Source organism: Zootoca vivipara, chromosome 16, assembly GCF_965207765.1.
Source record: "Zootoca vivipara chromosome 16, rZooViv2.hap1.1, whole genome shotgun sequence".
Classification (NCBI taxonomy): Eukaryota; Metazoa; Chordata; class Lepidosauria; order Squamata; family Lacertidae; genus Zootoca; species Zootoca vivipara.
In genome coordinates this window covers 5,925,579-5,949,018 of record NC_142599.1, presented here as the reverse complement: position 1 = coordinate 5,949,018, position 23,440 = coordinate 5,925,579, and positions in this window count along the sequence as shown.

The window sequence follows — 23,440 nt, the reverse complement described above, 5'->3', positions numbered from 1 at the left end:
TATCTATATTTATAGCCAACATTAATGCCACCGTGTTTTGAAGAGACGGGTAGAATTTAGGCTGTCAGCAAAAGCCTCGCCACCCTTCTTGTGATGTGATGAATCAAAAGGAACTCAGTCTCAACTTGACAGAAGAATCTCCTTAATGGAGGCAGAGGAGGGAGAGGGCGAGGAAAGCGAGAAAAAGCAGAGGAGGACCTATCTACGATGCTTTCAGGGCAAATATGATAGTACTAGCCTTCAGCTTACTTGTCCCTTAAGCACAAAAGGATACCCACTGCTCTGGCCTATTCCTTATTTCTTTTCAAAGGATGTGTGAAGATGCAGAGTAGATGGAGAAAAAACTTTCTGCCTGCAGCTGCTGCTTCCTATTAATCCAGGGCAGGGCTGGCCCTGATTGCACTCAGCTGTCATTTTATGGAGTGGTTTATTGCCTTCCCTCTATATTTAAGGGGAGACAAATGGGACCTGCAATAAGATGGGGTTGTAAGCCAGCCAGCCATGCCCTTTTCAGGATACTCCATTCCCTTCTATTTCCCCTCTCATTTCCTGATTTATTCCCCACTGCGCCCAACAGTCAACCAGCATTCCATGACCAGTGACCATTCTCATTCCTCACTGGGGGGGGGGTTGTCCCTATAAAAATACCAAAATTTTGCAGCCATAAGCTTTCCGCCAAGCCTGTTTAATAATAATAATAATATTTTATTATTTATACCCCGCCCATCTGGCCGAGTCTCCCCAGCCACTCTGGGCGGATCCCAATTGAATATTAAAACAATACAGCATGAAATATTAAAAGCTTCCTTAAACAGGGCTGCCTTCAGATGTCTCTTAAAATTAGGATAGCTGCTTATTTCCTTGTCATCTGATGGAAGGGTATTCCACAGGGCGGGTGCTGCTACCGAGAAGGCCCTCTGCCTGGTTCCCTGCAACTTCACTTCTTGCAATGAGGGAACCACCAGAAGGCCCTCGGCGCTGGATCTCAGTGTCCGGGCTGAATGATGGGGGTGGAGACGCTCCTTCAGGTATACAGGACCAAGGCCTTCCTCTTCTGCACCTGACACCTTCCTCTTCTGCACAAGTGCTGCCATTTAAACTGTCTGCAGTCTTAAAAGGCGTCTGCTGTTAATATACTGGGTTGGAAATGAGGGGAGGAAATCAGAGTTTGTGGAAGAAAACTGAGCATGGAGCACATTCTCCTGTTGTCCTTCCCTTTTTAGGTCAGTTTCCACAACTGTTGTTGGACTACAAGCCCACTAGCCACATGCAGCATGGCCAATAGCTGCGGGTTGTGAGAGTTGTGGTCCTAGAACACCTGGCAGCCCAGAGTTTGGGAAAGCTCCTTTAGGGCATGTGTAACCCACTGCTATATAGTGCTTTAACAAGGTTGGACACGCTCAGCGGGAGAACTGAGTCAGGGAGCAGCCACCATTATGGGCAACCACAGAACAGCTGTGATGGTACCTATGGTTTCCTTTCTGTAGGGCCTGAAGTCTTGGAAACAGCCTCCGGTTATTTTTCTGGCACCTATTTGAAGATCACAGTGGAAGCTGAGGTGGAGGAGAAGGCATAGCTAAATCCAGCAAAAAATAGATATTGTGGCTCCAGCTAAGAACTTCTGGGAGAGGGGGGAAGCTGTTCTAGTGTGTACTGCTTTATTTCAGTTTTGCAATAGTTTTTTTAAATGAAAATAATTGTATAGCTTAAACACTGCTGATGCTTCATATCTAAGAATTATATGCTGTCTTTATTGAGAGTCCCTTCAGAGAGTCCTAATAAATACCTCTGACATACAAAAGAACATAAGAACATTAAGGATAAAAAAATATAGTTATACATGCACACATTCACTGGGGAGAACAGAGATCGCTTATGGGCTAAAGCTGTAGAACAGGGATTGTTGTTGTTGTTGTTTAGTCGTTTAGTCATATCCGACTCTTCGTGACCCTATGGACCATAGCACGCCAGGCACTCCTGTCTTCCACTGCCTCCCGCAGTTTGGTCAGACTCATGTTCGTAGCTTCGAGAACACTGTCCAACCATCTCATCCTCTGTCGTCCCCTTCTCCTAGTGCCCTCCATCTTTCCCAACATCAGGGTCTTTTCCAGGGAGTCTTCTCTTCTCATGAGGTGGCCAAAGTATTGGAGCCTCAGCTTCAGGATCTGTCCTTCCAGTGAGCACTCAGGGCTGATTTCCTGCAGAATGGATAGGTTTGATCTTCTTGCAGTCCATGGGACTCTCAAGAGTCTCCTCCAGCACAATAATTCAAAAGCATCGATTCTTCGGCGATCAGCCTTCTTTATGGTCCAGTTCTCACTTCCATACATCACTACTGGGAAAACCATAGCTTATATGGAACTTATTTGGCCCAGGCCATAAATTTATCCCATGGTCCATGGGGTCACGAAAAGTCGGACACGACTAAACGACTAAACAACAACAACATAAATTTATCCAAAACCCTGCTGGGTGGGCCAATGTTGAAAGCTGGGCAGGACCAGCTGCCTGGCAATCATCTGGTGCAGAGTGATGTCAGGTTGTCTGACTCAGCTGTCAAAGCTGGTCTGCAGGGGTAAGAGGAGATTCTGCAGAAAGGAGGACTGAGCTCCCTGTGGGTTTCTTGAATAATCAAAGTTGCTTTTGAGCCGGTCTAATGTCAATACTGTCTGTTTAAGAAAAACAGGTGCCGGTAATTTCTGTATAATTGCTCACAGGCATGGGCTCTACTCCTTGTATATGAGGCTCTGTTGGAAAGCATTTTGTGTGGTAGTTGTGTGGGAGGTTTGGAATGTGGGTATGTAAAGTTGCTGGGAGAGAGAGCATTTATCTTTAATTTAAAGTCTCTTCCGAGTCAGTTTGTTTTTCTGTTAAAGAAAGCCAACCTTTTGTTTTTCTTCTGTATACTTTAAACGGTATACTGCTAGTCAAGGGCTTCATGCTAGGTTGGGGGAAATCTTTAAACTCTTGGTGGTGTATTTTAGCCAAGTCAACTTCTGTTTGCGTACTTTGTTTTTCTATAAACTCTGCATGAAGCGTACTGGGATATATGATTTATGTTAGCACTCTTAATACCCAGTTTCCCCCAATATTATTTTGAAATACTCCCCACCTATCAACTGGTGTGCAGGAAGTTTGGTCCTGGTTTTTGTTGTTGTTTTGTTTTTTTGCAGGGTTTGGGCACATTATCCAGTTCCCAGTAGAGAACCGGCTGGCATGCCCACAATTAGCCGGGCTGAATTCCCTGTACAACAGCTGGTGTGTGCAAGCTCAGTTCTCCTTTCTGCAGCCGCATCTCTCATACCCTCCAACATTTCTCAGATGAAAATAGGGACGACCCATTCCACAATGATAATTTTACTATTTATACCCCACACATCTCACTGGGTTGCCCCAGCCACTCTGGGCAACATATATAAAAACATAATAAAACATTAAACATTTTTTTAAAAAACCTTCCCTATACAGGATTGCCTTCAGGTGGCTCAGGGGTCGGATAACTCCATACCCTCCAACATTACTCCAATGAAAATAGGAACACCCTAAGGAAAGGCGGGTGGAGCTGTGGGTTAAACCACTGAGCCTAGGGCTTGCTGATCAGAAGGTTGGTGGTTTGAATCCCTGCGATGAGGTGAACTCCCATTGCTCAGTCCATGCTCCTGCCAACCTAGCAGTTCGAAAGCACAAAGTGCATGTAGATAAATAGGTACTGCCCCGACGGGAAGGTAAACGGCGTTTCCGTGTGCTGCTCTGGTTCGCCAGAAGCGGCTTTGTCATGCTGGCCACATGGCCCGGAAGCTCCCTCGGCCAATAAAGCAAGATGAGCACCGCAACCCCAGAGTCATCCGTGACTGGACCTAATGGTCAGGGGTCCCTTTACCTTTAAGGAAAAGTGGGACATTTGAGTATCAAATCAGAAACCGAGATGGCATCTCTAAATCAGAGGCGTCCCTGGAAAATAAGGACACTTGGAGGGTCTAATCTCTACCTGCCCCATGTCAGCTGTGGAGAAAGTGGGCATGCTTTTGTTGAAATGACCACAGGAGCCTAATGGGGAAGCCTGGCAGGTCAAGTCATTAAGGGGTGATATGATAGCCATGTTCAAATATATAAAAGGATGTCATATAGAGGAGGGAGAAAGGTTGTTTTCTGCTGCTCCAGAGAAGTGGACACGGAGCAATGGATTCAAACTACAAGAAAGAAGATTCCACCTAAACATTAGGAAGAACTTCCTGACAGTAAGAGCTGTTCGACAGTGGAATTTGCTGCCAAGGAGTGTGGTGGAGTCTCCTTCTTTGGAGGTCTTTAAGCGGAGGCTTGACAGCCATATGTCAGGAATGCTTTGATGGTGTTTCCTGCTTGGCAGGGGGTTGGACTGGATGGCCCTTGTGGTCTCTTCCAACTCTATGATTCTAAGTAGCTGGGGGTTCCTCACCCCTGCTCTGGGAGGTCCTGAAGCGATCCTTGTGAATGCTCAGCTCTTTTATGAGGGACTTGACAGAGACCACAAATAACAACCCAGTAATATCAAAGGGCTTCAGAAACCTTAGTTCCCCCTCAGATTGCATCCAATTTGAACGCTAACATATATAAATACACACACATTCAAGATCAGCAGGCCATTACAATTTCATCTCTCTGACCTCGTCCTGCTCTAATAGAACAAGATGGAGCAAGGCGAAGTTTGTTTGCTTCCACCGCATTCCTAATAAAGGCTGACTTTGATGGGGAATTGTCCTCGTTTGTCCTAACACAGTATATTAAAGGAAAGTTGGTCCTCGCTGATAGACATTAATCCAATACATCAGGTGCCAGAGACAAGTAATGTGCTACGATAGCCTGTTCTCGAAAGCCCAGGGGGGCACTTTCCTTACAAGAGGATTGTCAGAACTCGCTGACAAATAGCCTAACCTGCCCAGGGCAGAGAGCAAAGACTTCTCTTTTAATGGCTTGCTCTAGCTTGTGGATGCAACACTCTGCTTTCCAGCCACCAGGTAGGGGAATGACAGCAGGTTAGCCAACTTCGACCAGAGGGGGTCCAACTATGTGTCTCAAGGTACAATGATATAATGGGCTTCAAACTGGCAAGTCTTCTAGAAGGAGAGATCCATGGCTGATATGTTTGCCCAAACCTGCGATTTCTCACACTTTGGGCAGGAGATAATGAATGGCAAGACGGTACTTCCTTTCTTATTATTTTGCCTTCATTTTCCTGGTCAGTTTGGCTTCCGCTTGAGTTCATATTTGTCAACAAAAATGCATCCCAGGTTGTTCTGTTGTCTGGAGAGGTCACTTCCTGGAGCCCAGCACTGACAGCAGTGCAGGGGCGTCTTACCCATAGAGGCTAGTGGCGTGGGGCACCAGGGTGCCAAGTTCTGTAGGGCGCCAGGGAAGAGGCGGAGGCTGGACGCAGCACCTTCTGGCATCAGTTCACCACCCTCGCCCGCCTCCGCCATGCCATGCCGAAGCAGCGCCGCACTCGGAGCCTCCGTCTGCTGTGGCCACTGAGGTATGAAGCGGCCAGCTGAGCCAGGAGGCACCGCATCCAGCCTCCACCTCTTTTCCGCCGGAGGAGCTGCCCTCCAGCCGCTGCCCACCTCCTCCAGCCGCTGCCGGCAGCACTGTCCTCCCTAAATAACTCTGGGAAACAGGGAGCACCGAAGGGAGCTTAGCATCACGGCGCCGGATATGCTTAAGACGGCCCTGCAGAAGTGCATAGCTGTATTGAGAACGCACTGGGTGTTGAAATTTTGCCACCCTAACAATTTTGTGCCCTAGGCAGCCGCCCCCACTACGCCACTGTTCTGGGGACATCTGGTTGACCACTGGGGAAACAGAAAACCGAATGTGATGGGATGTTGGTATGATCCAGTGGCATTCTTGTTATATCCTTGTGGTTTTTCAAGAAGGTTCAGTTACTCAGTTGAAAAATGGACTGACTGGTGGAAGCTTTCTTTTGAAGTGAATCCCGTTTCAACCCCCCCAAAAAAGGTGAGGGATGAAAATCAGGAGCTGCCAGTTAAGGTAAAGATCTCATTTGAGCACTGATAATTCCATCACCCAGCCTGAAGAGCTTTGCTCTTGATTCATCAATATTTAAAAAAAAGAACGAATGGGAATCCTTCTGCAGAGAGGCAATTTGCAAAGATTAAAAATTTATCCCATTGGCTCTGCTCTGCCTTCAGCCAGGTGGTGGGCTTTGCAGCCTCACCGCTTGGTTGGGGCATGCCTTCCTTCCCGTTCCCATGGTGACAATGAAACACCTCAGCCCATTGCCAAAACAAAGCAGGCATTTCCCTTAAAGCTTCCAAAAACCTTTGGGGAGGGGGTGTGGAGGAAAGAAAGAAAAAGAAAGAAAGAAAGAAAGAAAGAAAGAAAGAAAGAAAGAAAGAAAGAAAGAAAGAAAGAAAGAAAGAAAGAAAGAAAGAACATTTAAACCTTTCCTCACTGCCTTCTCACTCAGCAAAACCAAAACTGGGGCAATCTACCAGAACTCTGGAACTTGCCCACGAAGCTTTCTGTGCCCACTAGTTTTTTCTTGTTGTTGGTGGTGTTGTTTTAAAGTCCAGACTTCATTATGAGAGAGAACACATCTGCTCACAGTAATTGCTGCAATCAAATCATGAATGCATGCATGATTCTGGTTGTGTGTGTGTGTCCAGAGTGTCATTTCTGTTTGAAAGGAGGATGGGGGGGGGGTTGGTCTTTTTTTAAAAAGCCAGTGTTGTGTATCAAATTTGTCTTGCTGCAAGCAGTTAAGGAGAGACGGTATCAGCTGTCAGCTGAATCTTGTCAGATAATGTCTGATAGGACTCAGAGAGGAGATTGGATCTCTCCAGTGCCACTGCGTATCTGGGACAGATGCTTGATGACACAGGGATGGGAAGGAAGCAATGTCACACAAGTGTGATGCCACTCTCAGAAAACTACACTAACTTCGGGGGCAGCAAGATTAGAATGGAAGTTGTGTGTGTGTGTGTATGTGTGTGTGTGTGTGTGTGTGTGTGTGTGTGTGTGTGTGTGTGTAAATGATGCTTGCAGGTTGTACCTAAGAGTAGTGAAGTATAGTGTAACAGAATCACGGAACGTTAGAGATGGAAGATCCCTTGGAGACCTTCTTGTCCAGTGTTCCTCAACCTTGGGCCCTCCTATATTGTTGGACTGCAGCTCCCATCATTGCTAACCGGCTTACCAATGGTCAGAGATTACGGATGTTGTAGTCTAAGAGCATCTGAGGGTCCAAGGTTGAAGAACACTGGACTAAAATACCTCCAAGGCCCCTTCAACGTCTAACATCAGGGTTGGCCCACCCATGAGGCAAGGTAAGGCAACCACCTTGGGCAGCAGGATTCACAAGGGCAACAGATTCAGTCTCCAAGGAATGTTTGTGCCCTGCTACCACTACCATGGTGGCAGCAACAGCTATAGCATACTCCTTGGAAGCTGGACCTGATGCATCCTTGGCAGCCCACCGCCGCCGCCATGCCACCTTTACAATGGCCTCTTGGTGAATAGGAGGTGCTGCTGGTCTCCTCCCTCTCTTTTTTCTATGTAAATATTTATTCCCTTCTTGTTCCTGATGTAGATCTTCAGTCACCCCTTCTTCCCTGGTGGAGGGAATGCCATTTTGTGGTTTGCCTCGGGTACCAAAATGTCTTGGGCTGGTCCTGTCTAGCATTCTATGATGCTATGGCCTTGTGGTGGCATGTATTCCCAGGTGATCTTGCAACCAAGCACTGACCAGACCTGCTCAGCTTCACCAAGATGATTGCATCAGCTATCCAATGAACTGAATGTTGGAAGATTCAGGGGAGACAAAACCAATGTATCACTTCCCTGAAAATCTTGAATTTCAAGAATAAGATGCAATCTAAAATTTGGGTACAATTTTATTGTATTATAACTTTAGGAACACCTGTTGTTTCAGTGGAAAATTAAGGAGTCCAACCAGCCCACAACCGGCCATGCTCAAGAGGCATGATTTACATTGCCCCTTTCACTAACCTTTAAATTAGAGTCATGCAATGAGTTGTGTGCACTTAAGGAAACATAAACAAGTGGTGCACCTTGGGGCTAAAAGCTCTAAATTTTACATGTACACTCCTGGATTCTGAACTAGTGGAGACTGGCCAAGACCAGGACCTGGGAGGGGGTCATACTGGGTGGCTCAATGAAGATGCTCTCCCACTGTGAGGCAGCTATGAAAAACACAAATTCAATGCTAGGGATCATTTGGAAAGGAATCTTTAAAAAGCAGGGTCCACCTGCCTTCTTCTGTTCCAGCAGGCTCCCCCCACCCCCCCTTTCTGCTCTTTTGATGCCTCTATTGTCCTTTGGTCGGAGTCCAGCACAACTATAATTTCCAGGATGCAACATCTGAGAAATGGAAGCAACCTCCTTGGCCACCAGGACCCACAGTCAGGGTCAAGCAGGCCAGGTTATCCAGTCCCAAAGATGCCTTGCACGCACCCCTATCCCACCCAATTACCCCACACTGCCCATCTGGACCCCCATCTGGACTCTGGGCTTTCCATCTTCACCTTCAGACTTCCTAGGAGCAGATGAGACATGGGGGCCAGCAAGAGCTCTACTTGTTCTAATGTTTTAAAATTGTAAACTACCTTGGGCGCATTGGCAGAAAAGTGGTGTACAAATGCAATTACCGGTAATTAACCATTGGGGAGAGATCACTGGACAGTCAGGGGTCCAAAGACTGAGGGGGCCCTGATGTCGCAAGTACATGAGGTACGTTTGTGATGTCACACATGCAACATGCAACATGCGCTTGTGACGGTGTGTGGTCAGGAGAAGTCCAGGTTGTCGCACCAAGTGCCATGCTGAACACCCTGCAATGGAGTGCCCCACAGTCGGGAGGAGGCTGGGTACCACGCTGTGTGCTGGAGGGTTTTGTGCCCTGCACATGCTAAACAGATGCTCTACGAACTTCACAATGACCCCTCCTTACAGCCTGGTCCATCTGCCCATTAAATATTTGCAGCTATTTAGTCTGGTGACATTACTCAAACAAGAAATGTAGGAAGAAGTCACTGCAAACAAACAGCCTTTCCTTCTAATGAAAAGCAGCAGGAGCTTCGAATGGTTTGTCTATAATATTTTTGCCTAGTTTTTCAGCCAAAAGAATTGGCTTCCAGAGCAGCTATGAAAAATTAAAACCCAATACAAATAACTATTAAAATGCAATAGAAAGCAGTGCTGGGCAATCTTGCCCCTTCTCATGTTGAATTAGCTGAGGAACCAGCCAAGTTATTTCCCCATCACCAAAATACACATTGGAAACAATACAGCTTATTGCCTGAGAGTCTAAGGACAGAGTGGGATTTAAGGACATGTTGTGGGATTGGTGGCACAAAGTGGAGGCTGGTCCATGTGGATGAATAGGGCACTGCCCCACCAACCCCCATAGCTGCCAAGTTCTCCCTTTTTTTAAGGGGAATTCCCTTATGCTGAATAGGCTTCCTCGTGAGAAAAGGGAAAACTTGGCAGCTATGCCAACCCCCATCTGTCCTCAGCCAGCTCCCAAAGTACCAGCCTGCCTTAAAGTTAAAGGTAAAGGGACCCCTGACCATTAGGTCCAGCCGTGACCGACTTTGGGGTTGCGGCACTCATCTCGCATTATTGGCCGAGGGAGCCGGCGTACAGCTTCCAGGTCATGTAACCAGCATGACAAAGCCGCTTCTGGCGAACCAGAGCAGCACACGAAAACGCTGTTTACCTTCCTGCTGTAGCGGTTCCTATTTATCTACTTGCACTTTGACGTGCTTTCAAACTGCTAGGTTGGCAGGAGCTGGGACCAAGCAACGGGAGCTCACCCCGTTGCAGGGATTTGAACTGCCGACCTTCTGATCAGCAAGCCCTAGGCTCAGTGGTTTAACCCACAGCACCACCTGGGTCCCTAATAATAATAATAATAATAATAATAATAATAATAATAATAATACTGTTATTATTTTTATCCTGCCCATCTGGCTGAGTTTCCCTAGCCACCCTGGGTGGCTTACAACATATTTAAAAACCATCAAACATTTAAAAAACAGAATATATTATACAGACTATAAATAAGCCAATAAATCAATAGAAGCTAATAATACTAATACTAATAATAACACTTTGCAGTTATACCCAAATTAAAATAACCGCCAACCCCAACTAAACATTTAACCAACACCAACCCAACAAAAATAAAACAGAGGAACCAAAATGGAAACTGTTTAAAACATTTCAAAACATTTTAGCCAGATGCCAAGAGTAATTCCAGCAATGTCCCTCTGGTTTCCCAGAAGCCTCTTCCGGGTGAGTCTGGGCCCTGCTCCCTCTGCCAGGTGGAAATGAGCCTTGCAGCAGGGATCAGATCTTCCTTCCAGCACTCCCAGCAGCAGAAATGTCCCTCCAGCCTCCCGCGAGCCTCTTTTACCTGTTCAAGGTGAGTGTGGGCCCTGCCCCCTAGGCCAAGTAAATGGGCCTTTGCAGCATCCACAGCAGCAGCAACCCCCCTCACAAGCCCACTGGAGCCTTCCCCGGGGTCCACTGCAAACCAGCTTCTCAATGGCATCTTCACTCAGTCAATGCATGACAATTTCAGAGAAAGAAAGTATATAGATGAGATTTCTTACAAAAAGATCTGGCCTCAGAACAAGCAGCAGCAGCAGCAGCAGCAGCAGCAGCAGCACCTGGGCAAGAAGGGATGAAGTGGGAGGATATTCTCCCCATCTTTTGACTCCGCCAAGATTGATGTTTTGTTCTCCAGCTACATGTTCCCATTCTGTTTCCTTGACTCACACCGAATTTCAAGGACATGTTATTTTTGTGGGCGACGCTTTCTTTTTCCTGAAGCAATTTGTGTTTTGATTGTTTGCTGGCAATTACTCGAGGGATCAAGAGGCCAGAATCTTCTCTAATTACTGCACGTTCTTGCTGCACCTTTTTTTGGCATTCAGAATTGTTATTATTTCATTGTCACCAGAATGCTATTTAGCCATACTTGGAATATTCAGCATTTATGTATGGCTCAAAAGGTGGAGAAGCTCAAATGCAGCCCTCCAGGCTTCTCTACTGGCCCTCAGTCAGGCTCCAACCCCTCTTGAGACCACACCCCATAACCAACCTGCTCTCCACCCACAATGGCGTGTTTCTGCCTGGCTGGAATGTGTCCTTGAACTTAGATAGTGCTTGCTGCTTGCCTAGATGCAGAACAGAGAGGACTGGGTGAGTGTTTATGTGTAAAAACTAGCCTACTGGGTAGAGGAAGAATTTGCATTCATTGTTTCACCCACTTTCAGGGCAGCTGTTTATCAACTCCATCTGGTACGCAGGCTGAGACCCTGCCTGCCTGTGGACTGTCTCGCCAGAGTGGTGCATGCTCTAGTTATCTCTCGCTTGGACTACTGCAATGCGCTCTACATGGGGCTACCTTTGAAGGTGACCCGGAAACTACAACCAACAAAGAATGTGGCAGCTAGACTGGTGACTGGGAGCGGCCGCTGAGACCACATAACACCGGTCCTGAAAGACCTACATTGGCTCCCAGTACGTTTCCGAGCAGAATTCAAAGTGTTGGTGCTGACCTTGAAAGCCCTAAACGGCCTCGGTCCAGTATACCTGAAGGAGCATCTCCTCCCCCATCGTTCTGCCCGGACACTGAGGTCCAGCGCCGAGGGTCTTCTGGTGGTTCCCTCGCTACGAGAAGCCAAGTTACAGGGAACCAGGCAGAGGGCCTTCTCGGTAGTGGCACCCACCCTGTGGAATGCCCTCCCACCAGAGGTCAAAGAGAACAACAACTACCAGACCTTTAGAAGGCATCTCAAGGCAGCCCTGTTCAGGGAAGCTTTTAATGTTTTATGGATGTCTGTATTTTAATATTTTGTTGGAAGCCGCCCAATTATTATTATTATTATTATTATTATTATTATTATTATTATTATTATTATTATTTTCAGCTCCAGACCCACCCACGAATGACATGTAGCCCATGGATGTTTTCCTCGACATGCTGTTGGGGTGGAAGCATGATTCCTACCCCTGGCATAGAGCATCAGACAGCCCACAGTCCTCCCTAGATACCTCATCCCCAATATCCTATTGCAGAGGGGAAGATCAAAATTGTAAGAATGGCGAATTGAGAAAGTTTATTTCATCTATTGCTTTATGAGCCAAGCGTGCAGCATTTTATCATGGAGTGGAATTAGTTTTATATCATGAAGAGCGATAACTTGGTCCACAGTGTTTGAGATTAAACTTGATGATTTCTTGTCCATTATTGATTTGGCGCTCTAAATTTCAGAGAAAGCTGAGCTTTATATTTTACTTAAGGGGGTTTAAGCACACTGGAGTGTGATCTTCAGTGACTTCCTCGGATAAATTAGTCAACTTGTACAGACAGAGAATCAGAAAATGGAGGGTTCTGGGAAATGTGCACTGCATCAAACAGCACAAAGGCACCACTACTGAAAACATCTTGTGTCATGTCTATGTGAAACATACATAAATCTTATGCAACTTCTGGTGTCCCTTAAAATTTCCTTTTGAGGTCAAGCCTTCCTGTTTAATTCAACTTGCATATCAGGAAACTTTTTTAATAATAATAATAATAATAATAATAATAATAATAATAATAATAATAATTTTGGTAGCAGATCCATTCATGTGTTTTTTTGGGGGGGGGGATTAGTGCAGTGGATGGACTCCGGCAAGTAATGAAATCTCAGCCTAACCTGCCTCAGGGAAATCACTGTGGTGCTGCCACGGGGTTCTGACTCACAACAGGGCCTTCTCAGTAGTAGCCCCACACTTACGGAATGTCATTCCTGGATTGGTGGAAGTTGGAGTCCTGTCTAGCAACATCCAAAGGGGGGGGGGGCGCACAGGTTCAAATCCTTCTATTCCGGTTATGTGAAGCTCTCTGAGTAACTTTTAGATACTGGCTCTTTCCCAGCCTAACTCCCCACAAGGGATTGTTGCAAGGATTAAAAAATGTAATACACAACAAACCCTAGCCCACCTCTGCTAGTTTTAGAAACCTCTATTGACCGCTGTTGCTTTCTTGCTGAAATTAAGCTACAAGATTCCCCACACCTGCTGATTAAAATGGAGTTAAAGCAAAAGAATCCCAATACAGTGTGTGTGTGTGTGTGTGTGTGTGTGTGTGTGTGTGTTTCCAAAAAACCTACATTGGGAGGATTTTGTTTTATTTTATTGGCATCACAGAAGTAGTAAATAGCAGCCCCCACATGCGAGACAGATGCATTGTTTCATAAATAATCAGGAGTGTTAGGCGAGATAAATGTTAAAAATATATAAAAAGCAATGGCCCCAGGCATTCTCTTCCCTCCTTTTCTTCTCCCATCCCTTCTTTTGTGCTAATTTGGGGTTCTGTTGTTCTGTTTAGCTCTCCTGCTCAATGAACTGGTTCAGATTTCATGGGTCACTAAACCGTGACTACAGGAGAAATGACAGACCGCGTGTTTTCTCATTTAGGCAGCAAAAGAAAAAGGGAGGAAAGAGGGACTGGATTCTCTGAGAGTCTTGATAGCTCACAGCTTGATGTTTACAGTGGTGATGGAGAGCACGTGCCAAACATTTACCTTCAGAGCCTTGTGCTCTTCTCTTTCCTCTCTGTTTCCAGGATTTTCTGACCAGTGGTGTCCTCTGGGAAGAAGATTCCTATCTAAAATCAGGAGAATGTGGCTATTCACACTGATCATATCTGTGTTTGTAGGGTAGCAGTTGGGAACCTCGGGGCTCTCTCCAGGTCGAATCCTTCACCACCCCTGCTTCACATCCTCATTGAGTGTTTTTGTCTGGCTGGAAAATGTCCTTCAGTTCTGTTACTGTCCTTTGTTTGTATGGATAGAGAGGGGAATGTAGAAACTAGCCTGCTGGGCAAAGGTAAATTTGTATTCATTGCTTTGTTCCCTCTTGCCTTACCCTTCACTGGCTTGTGGCCCCCAGAAGGGACTGTGGCCCTTGAGCTGAGAAGAGAAAGAACTTGGATGTTGTGGCAAACGGCTCAGGCACAGTGTTCTGTGCCAAACCTGGGAGTCTTTTTTTAAAAAAATGAAGCAATGGGAGGGGGCAGTACTTTTTTCTGGGGGTACCAGGGGTACACATACTCCTAAACATTTTGTGAATCTAAGTTTGGCCTCATTGAGGAGCAGTATTTCAATATGAGCAGGAAAATGAGAATACACCTAAACATTTTTTTTAGAGAGAGAAAAAGAACTGGGTGGGGGTGTCCCAAAATCATAAAATCATAGAATCATAGAGTTGGAAGAGACCACAAGGGCCATCCAGTCCAACCCCCTGCCAAGCAGGAAACACCATCAAAGCATTCCTGACATATGGCCGTCAAGCCTCTGCTTAAAGACCTCCAGAGGAGGAGACTCCACCACACTCCTTGGTAGCAAATTCCACTGCCGAACAGCTCTTACTGTCAGGAAGTTCTTCCTAATGTTTAGGTGGAATCTTCTTTCTTGAAGTTTGAATCCATTGCTCCGTGTCTGCTTCTCTGGAGCAGCAGAAAACAATATTTCTCCCTCCTCCATATGACATCCTTTCATATATTTGAACATGCCTATCATATCACCCCTTAACCTTCTCTTCTCCAGGCTAAACATACCCAGCTCCCTAATCATTGAATCCTCTTCAGAAAGTTGTGATCATTCAGAACTCCAAAATCTGAGATTATTGGAAGTATCTGTGGTCAACAGAGAAATTGGCTGATTCTTTGATCACTTCCCAATATACATACAGCTACTTCCAGGTTAGCCGAGTTCGCAACCTGAAGCATTCGTAACCAGAGGTACCACTGTACAGGGCTGGCTCCAGGTTGGAAGGGTACCTGAGCAAAGTTATTGATATTTAGTATTTACATATCCTAGTCTTTTGCAGTAAGTACCTAGAACAACATACAAAAAAGAATAAATAGAAATGTAGATATATAAATTCATGGCCATGACCAAGAAATAGGATTTAGCTGTTTTAACCGAGCAGAACATTTAACACATTCTTGTAATATCATTTCCAAATCTCAGTTTATCACTGCAGTTTAGAGAGGTTGGGTCATAGCCAACATTAGTCCTGCTCTGAGTAGACCCATTAAAATCAATGTGTACTTAAGTTAGCCATGCCCATTAATTTAGTCTACTCTGAGTAGTACTAGCTTGGGATACACAATTCATGGCATTTGCTCTAAAATTCACATATAGTTCACAAATATCCCATTTCGACCGCTTAAATCCTTCACCAAGTGTTCATTGGTAGAGGCATCCTGGTTGGCTACAATATGTTGCTGATCCAGGAGTGCAATATCAGCTCACTCACTTTCATCTCTCATGGCAGCCTATGGCAGGTGTCTCCATTGTTCACCCAAATCAAGATGTTAAGCTAATTTCTTGCTTAGATGGAAAGGTGAGGCTTTGACTCACAGAAACACAATTTCCTCCACAGGAAGGACATGATGGGGATGCTAATGGGCCCACCACTTATCTATGTTGCTCTGGGTGTGTAGCACTCCCTATGGGACTCCTGTCTCTGTCAGTGGTAGGTATGGGAGAATTGACCGGTTTTAGTTTCTCTTGGTGTCTCGTTTCGTCAGTCTTAACTTCAGTTCTCCATATTACCACTTTTTTTAAAAAAAAGTCCTCATGAAAATTCATCAACAGTTAGTGTGAATGTCTCCTAATACAGTGGCACCTCGGTTTATGAACTTAATCCGTTCCTGACGTCCATTCTTAAACCAAATCTGTTATTAAACCGAGGTGCGCTTTCCCTAATGGGGCCTCCCGCCACCGGTGCCCTTCCACTGTTCGGCTTCTGTTCGTAGACCAAGGTAAAGTTCACAAACCGGAACACTACTTCCAGTTTTGCAGAGTTCATAAACCGAATAGTTCGTAAACAGGACAGTTCGTAAACCGAGGTACCACACATTGATGTGAATTTTTGCCTAATATCCCTCCCTCCCTTTACTATGCTGGTTTTTGCTTGTTTGATACTAGCTGCTGGTTCACAGTTGTTATGTGTTGTGGTCTGCTGAATGTTTTAAGCCTGGTGACTGTAAGGTGGAGGGTGGGCTGGAATTGCATTTAAAACAAAAACACACATTTATATCTCCCGTTCCATGGAGCTCAGTGTGGGTCTGGTGGTTCTCTCCCTCTCCATCCTATCCTTAAAACAATCCTGTGAGGTAGGTTAGGCTGAGGGACTGTGATTGGCCCAAGGTCACCATGTGAGCTTCATGACCGAGTGAAGTGGTTTGAACCCTGCTCTCCAAGGTCCTGTTCTGACATTCTAACCATTACACTACGTAGACTTTTAAAAAGAAATACATTGGGTGGGGAGACCCTGTCTGGTTTTCCATCCATATCCCGCCCTACATTTAAACAGCCAAGCACTAGAGCTTAATGGCAACCCAGCAGGTTTTTAGTTGGCTGCCACCTTCTATTCTATTCCAAAACCAAATTAAACTGCACTTATAAAACACTGTGTTAAGCGATCTATTGGAGATAAGATAAAGTTGGCCATCAAAATTAATGTGCTATATAGAAGGGCAGAGGGATTGACTCCAAGAAGCAGAGAGTGAGTTTTGCGAAATGTTCAATAGCATCTGGTCCCAAGATGGTGTTTATTGAAGAATTTTGTCAGTGTGCTTTAATGTTAGTCATTGACGCAAAGGCTCCAGTAGAGTTATATCTGGACTATATATAGTAGAATATAAGCATTAAAACAGAATGCTTTGCTTCCGTTTCCTGCTGTGTCATTGCTAATTTGCAATATCTTGTCATATTTTGAGGGTTAGCACATTCATTCACTCCAGTTTATATCCAGGAATCATCCGTTCTGCCCTGTTGCGCATTCAACCATTATCTATCTCTACTACTCCTTGTTTAGAAGCCTACTTATGTTCCTACTGCCAATGCTGCTGCGTGACTTTAAACAGCCCTGACCAAGCTGGTGACCTCCAGATGTTTTGGAATACAACTCCTACCAGTCCCAGCTAGCTTGATCAACAGTCAGGAGGATGGGAGCTGTTGTTGAGGGAGGATGGCTTAAATCCTGCTCTTACCAGTACAGTTGGGGAGCTGTCCAACAAGTCAAGGAACAAGTTTCCAGGAAAGTGACAGACATCATCTAGCTGTGTTAGAAAAGGTGTTGCATCGACAACAGCCAGGAAACAACTGTGACTCTTTTTATAGTTGGCACTGTAGACTTTCCCTTTCTTGGGTCATAGTATCTGGAGAAAATCAGGTTATGGATGGCTCCTCTAGACAATGGTGGGTGGTCCCCATTGCAACTGGTAAGTTGAAAGGTAGGAATGCCCATGGCAGGAAGAGCCGGAGCCCCCCCCCCAAAAGGCAGAGGCAACAAATTCTAGTTTTGCCTAAAACTGAGGAGGCAGAAGTTGCCAGGTAGTGCCACCCTATAGACCAGGCATCCCCAAACTGCGGCCTTCCAGATGTTTTGGCCTACAACTCCCATGATCCTTAGCTAACAGGACCAGTGGTCAGGGATGATCGGAATTGTAGTCCAAAACATCTGGAGGGCCAAAGTTTGGGGATGCCTGCTATAGACTGTAAGAAAGAAGACAAGAAGATGGGCAGCCTGGTGCTGGTGTGGCACTGCCTCCTCCTCCTCCTCCTCCTGGACCACTGGCTCTAGAGAAAAGGATGTTCACTATCTGTCTCATGCAGTTGAGGAACCATTTCTCTCCATCCTCTAGGATGCCTCTTCTGATGGATATCAGGGAACCTTGGTCATGATACTTCCTCCCAAATCAGACAAATCACCTTTCTCTTCTTGTGACAGGCCTTATCCAATCATGTCTGTACAATTAAAAAGACAACCCAATGTTTATGAAGTACAGGAACAAACATTTTATTTCCCATGTTAAATGTCTTTACAATATCAGTCTATTCTATCCTGTTGGGAGAGTACTGTTTGCTAAAATTTTGAATATCCACCTGTAAGAGGGAAAAAATTAGTTCATATAATTAGTTCATATTATTAGTTCATATAATTAATGACAGGAAACTGAAGCACATGTATAACTTAATTGGTATACAAATTACACAGGATTGTTTTGCTTTTTTTAATTTAAAAACGTCCATTTCATTATCTTAATTTAAAGCTTTGTTCTGTGCTGTTCCAGAATGTTACATATATGAGTTTCTCCCTTCATTACCAATAATAAGGGATGGTGGGGATGCAGCTTTTTATGTGAGGTAACAGTGCAGATTTTATCCAATGTAAAATCGAAAACAACATCAGCAGTAAACCTGCAGGAAAGGTTTTGAGTTAGATTCTGATTTGTAGAAAATCTAGGGCTGAGGAACCTGTGGCCCTCCAGATGTTGTGGGGCTCCAACTCCCATCAGTCCCAGCCAACTGGACCAATGGTCAGGGATGAAGGGAGCTGGAATCCAGCAATACCTGGAGGTTCTCCATCCCTGATCTAATAAGTTTGCAGCCAAATCCTATACACGGCTCCTGAAAAGCAAAGCCCATTGCGTTCAGTGGTGCTAGGAAATTGGATATGCAACTAGTACAGTGGGTGACACTGCCTAGCAGCTTCCTCCCCTTTAGTCTCCTTGTTGCCTTTGTGGAACTCATCAGGGAAGAGGCTGGGGACAACCCTATTATAATTAGTTGGTTTTGCCTGTTGTTCGGTCTGGCTCCACCTACCCTTTGGCTTCCCTGTTTTCCACCCAACCAGTCCCAATGGACTCCAGACACTAATGGTGGTCTGCAGTTTGCCACTAAGCAGGAGGGCACGTGAATTCTTGGAGAGGAGATCGTAGACACTTTGCACTTCCGCCCGTCTTGCTGCTGCTGCTGCTGCTATAGTTTGATTTGCTGTGTTGTCTGTGAAGGGAAAGAATTGCCAATTGTATTATTGAGTTAATTCTGATCCTATGGTTTGCATTGCCAATATCCTATACTTATCCTATAGTTTGCAATCCCCCCCCCAATATTCCTCCTAAAATGCCTTTTAAAATGCTTTCCGCTTTGCCTCTATGCCTCTGTGTGTCAAAGTGCAATGCAACAGTGAGACTTGCTATCAAGGCTAAGAGCTGGCCTTGTCTGGAGGACAGAACGAGAGGCATAGAGGGGCTTATTATCAGCGATGATGCACTTCCAGCCTGACGCTGGAAGTTGCTAGCTTGATGCGTAAACTAACCTTACTGAAGGCTTACTGAAGGCTGAAGGCTTTGTTGAGTCAGCATGTGTTTATGCACAGGACCGGACACAGGAAGATCCTTAGATGTACTTGTGACCCCCTTGCGTGCGCACATTTACAGAGGAGGGGGAAAGGAGCCCGAGAAGTGTATAAGAAGCTTTGCAATTTGTGTTTCTTGACTCTTGTCGTGAGCTGATCACCTTGAGTCTCTTATTAATAAGAATTAAATTCTTTCTCTGAATTCAACCCCCGGTGTCCTGCCTGGGCGCAACTTAAAGGACCCTTAGTAGCTGATAAGGCTACAGTCTGAACCTGGGTTTACGGTTTGTTCTAGACAAACCATAAACTGCAACCAAGATAACTATGAGTTGTAACCCTTGCATCACACACTACGTAGTGAGAAATGGAATCTGGGCAAGGTGAGGCAGACCGGGACAAGCTTCTCAATGCCTATACGACACAAAACATTCCTCTAGAGGCAAAGGTTTTATCAGCAGCTCTTTGTAGGGAATTATGTGTGGCTGTGGCCACCTCCCCACCCTTCCACCTTGTAACCTCCTGGTACGCCTTGCAACTGCTGTGTGCACTTTAGAGCATTCTGGATTATGTCTCTCATGATTCTCACTCTACATTCACACCTACAAGAGGTGGCAAAGCTCTGAGATGGTAGAACAGGTCACTCTTGCCAGAGGTATGAGCCGATCTTTTGCAGGTGGCTTTTAGCAGCTTCTAAAGGACCTCGGTTTTTCTGCCCTTAACTTCCCATTGAGGAACACCTGGAAAAACTTTGAGAAATGCTAGCATTGCAAACTCCCCAAACTCAAGTCTGGCGGCAGCATCCAGCATCTTCAGTTGGTTGCTGGGGCTGTAACACTGTGGCAGGATTGCCGTTCCTGGTCTGGAGACTTACAGTGGTGGTAGCTGTGGCTTAGGGGCATTGCAGGGGAACAGAGATTATGGGTGGTTTCTTGAGCCCAGCCAATTCTGCCAGCCAAGTCCAGGCGGGGACATGCAGGCAGCTGGATGAATGATAGATTTATTTGAATTGTGGAAGTTTATTTTAATGATTTGATGGAAATGTTTGGTTGTGGGATTTAAGTTGGTGTTATTGTGTTATGTGAGTGCTTTTATACTTGCAAACTACTTAGAAGACAATAATGTGGTACATTGGAACCTCGGTTTACGAACACCTCGGTTTACAAATTTTCAGTTTACGAACGCCGCGGACCCATCTGGAACGGATTAATTCACTTTCCATTACTTTCAATGGGAAAGTTCGCTTCAGTTTATGAACGCTTCAGTTTATGAACAGACTTCCAGAACCAATTACTCCCATGCTTCGGGTTAAGTATGCTTCAGGTTGAGTACTCCGTGGACCATCTGGAAAAGAGTAATCCACTTTCCATTACTTTCAATGGGAAAGTTTGCTTCAGCTTATGAACGCTTCAGTTTATGAACAGACTTCCGGAACCAATTGTGTCCATAAACCAAGGTACCACTGTATATAAATTTAATAACAACCACAACAGTTGGGGCCATTGGTGGGGAAGGCCCACCCCAGGGCACTGGCTCAGGTTTTCTCTGTAATGTTTTTGCTATAACCAGGCCTTTGGCTGATCAACATTCTATGGCCTTTTAAATGTGTTTATGGGAGGGGGGTTATTGGTTCATTCTTGTTCTTGTTTTATTATGTATTTTGTGCAGATGAAGAGTGATATACAAATTTTAATAACAACAACAACCCAGAATTGCTAGAAACCCTCTTAGCAATCCACTGAGGCATGGCAGAAACTCAGTTCAATGTTTCCAGGGTAAAATATGCTGTCTCTCATATGCATTTTCAAGCTGCGCTGTAAAGGATCCAGCAATTAGCATAAGCCATTTGATACACACACTGCAGTGTCTTTGAATACAGTAGAGGCACCGTTTGTTTGCTTGCTTGCTTGCTTATTTATTTTTGAAAGTGTCGCTACTCTGATTATTTGATTCCCCCTTCATCTTCTGTATGCATTATAGAATTCCGTTAGGTCTGAGCTCTGTCTGTGAAGTTGTGCGGAGACAGACATGTTTATTGTGCATGGCCCCAGCACGTACCAACCGCACAATGACATTACTATGCTGCGAGTGTGTGCGCCCGTGTATAATCCCCGTGCTTATAGCATTTTGATGCAATCCTGGAATAGGACTTGTGGCATGGCATTGCAGTTCTATGGTGTTCAACAAAAGAACCTCAAAAAATCAAAGCCGCATTTCACAGTGCATTATGTTACACAAGGCAGTAAAAAATAATAATACCCCTGATTTCTAGGTTTTCAGCATTCTTAAAGTGGGATCATTTTAACTACTTAAAAGTGCCAACAAGTCTATTCGGACACAAGCCTTGCTGAATCCAGTGAGTTCTCTTTCTCCATTTCTCATTTTTCAAAGCTTACATTTCTGCATTTTTTTAAAAAAGCCTAAAATAAAATTCACCAGTAATTCCATATGAATTTCTCCTAATAAACTTATTTTTGTGTGCAGTTTCCCCTGATATACGCAGTTTAGCAAACCATTGTCCCCCAATACATTTTGTATGTTATTTTCACAAATATATGCATTTTATTCACTCTTTGCCTTAGCATATGAATTTCTGAACATATCACTTGGCTGGAGTACTGCGTTGCAAAATTTGGAATGTGCACATTTCGAGGGACGGCTGTGTTTTCGTTTGTCTATTGTTTTGAAAAATGTGGATTTGGTAGATTCATCTTTCATGCAGACTCAGTCACATCCCAACCCCCAATTTCCACTCCCAGATAACTGTGTATAGGACTGTAGCATACGTAATTAGCCATTTTAAAAAAACCCAACCTCATAAGTTTGTTCCTCAGAAAGGAAAGCAAAACACAATTTTAATTGAAGGGCATTAGATGTCTTTTGATCTTGACAATTTCAAAGCTTCATACTTAAAATGAGAGAGGGGGGCTAAAATATGGGTTTTTAATTGCTTACAAAGCATTCTGAAATCTCACCAAATGATTCCCCACCTGCCTTGAAAATCCATGAACGGGTCCTTCAGAAAGGGACCAGGAGAGAGTGAGTGGGGTGTTCAATTCCTTGCTTTAGTTGAACTAAGTCCAATTCTGATGCACCCAAACCAGTTTAGGAAGATGACATACACAAAATCAGACCACCGTTGGTCCATTTAGTTCAATATGGTCTACACTAGGGCTGGGGAAACATTTTAAGCCTCAGGGTTACTTTCCTTGGGAAACCTTCCAAGAGCCACAAAGCAGTGACAAGTAGGACTGGATGCAAGAGTTGCGTAAGCAAGGGATGTAACTTTTTAAAATCTTTGTTCAGTAGGCTAGTTTCTACATACATTCACACAGTCCGCGCTATGCTAAACCCAGGCAAGCAATCAGCATTTAAGGACATATTTCCAGTCAAGGGAAAAACCACTGAAGGCAGTTCCCTCTCCCATGTTGTAATTTCCAGCAACTGGGATTCAAAAGCATTGTAGCCTTGTAACATTGTCGTGGAGGTACAGCATAGCCATCGTCGGTGCTATTTTTCTAGTAAAAGAAGTGCTGGAGCTCACCATGAACTTCTCCCTAGTTCTCTTAGAATGGCAATGGTGCCCACCTGAGAGGTGTCAGAGATGAGCTCCTGTGAGCTCTGGCTAAAAATAATCCCTAGCCATCATGCCTGTTAGCCACTGAAACTTGTATCCTCCATGATTTCCCAGGTTGCTAGTCTCCCTGCTTAACTTCAGGAAGGTGGGTGCAACATGTACCTTCAAACCACACCTGGGGATTCTGAAATGATGATAGTGCAAACCTTCCAGAATGAAAACAAAACCAGAATAGCTCTTTTCCCCCACCCCAGGGTTTTTATTATTGTATGTACATTTTCCCTGTAAGAAGACAGATCTCTATTTTCCAGTGTACGAAAGAAAGAAAGAAAGAAAGAAAGAAAGAAAGAAAGAAAGAAAGAGGATTAGGGAACAATATCAAGCAGCTACAAAACAAACCCTTTTAACACAGAAAGTAGGGCTGTCACCTGACCGAAAGAAGTTTTAGCTGATTAATTGTTTTGAGTTTTAATGAATTAATAAGTGAATAATTGATTAGTCCTGTATAAATTTGCACTTGAGTAGCTGTATTATCATCATTGTTGTTGATTTCAGATGGCGCCTGTGCATGTCATAACTTAGGAGATGCGCTCCATGCGTGAGAAAAGGGGGAATGCCCCTTCAAAAATGGCACCAGCC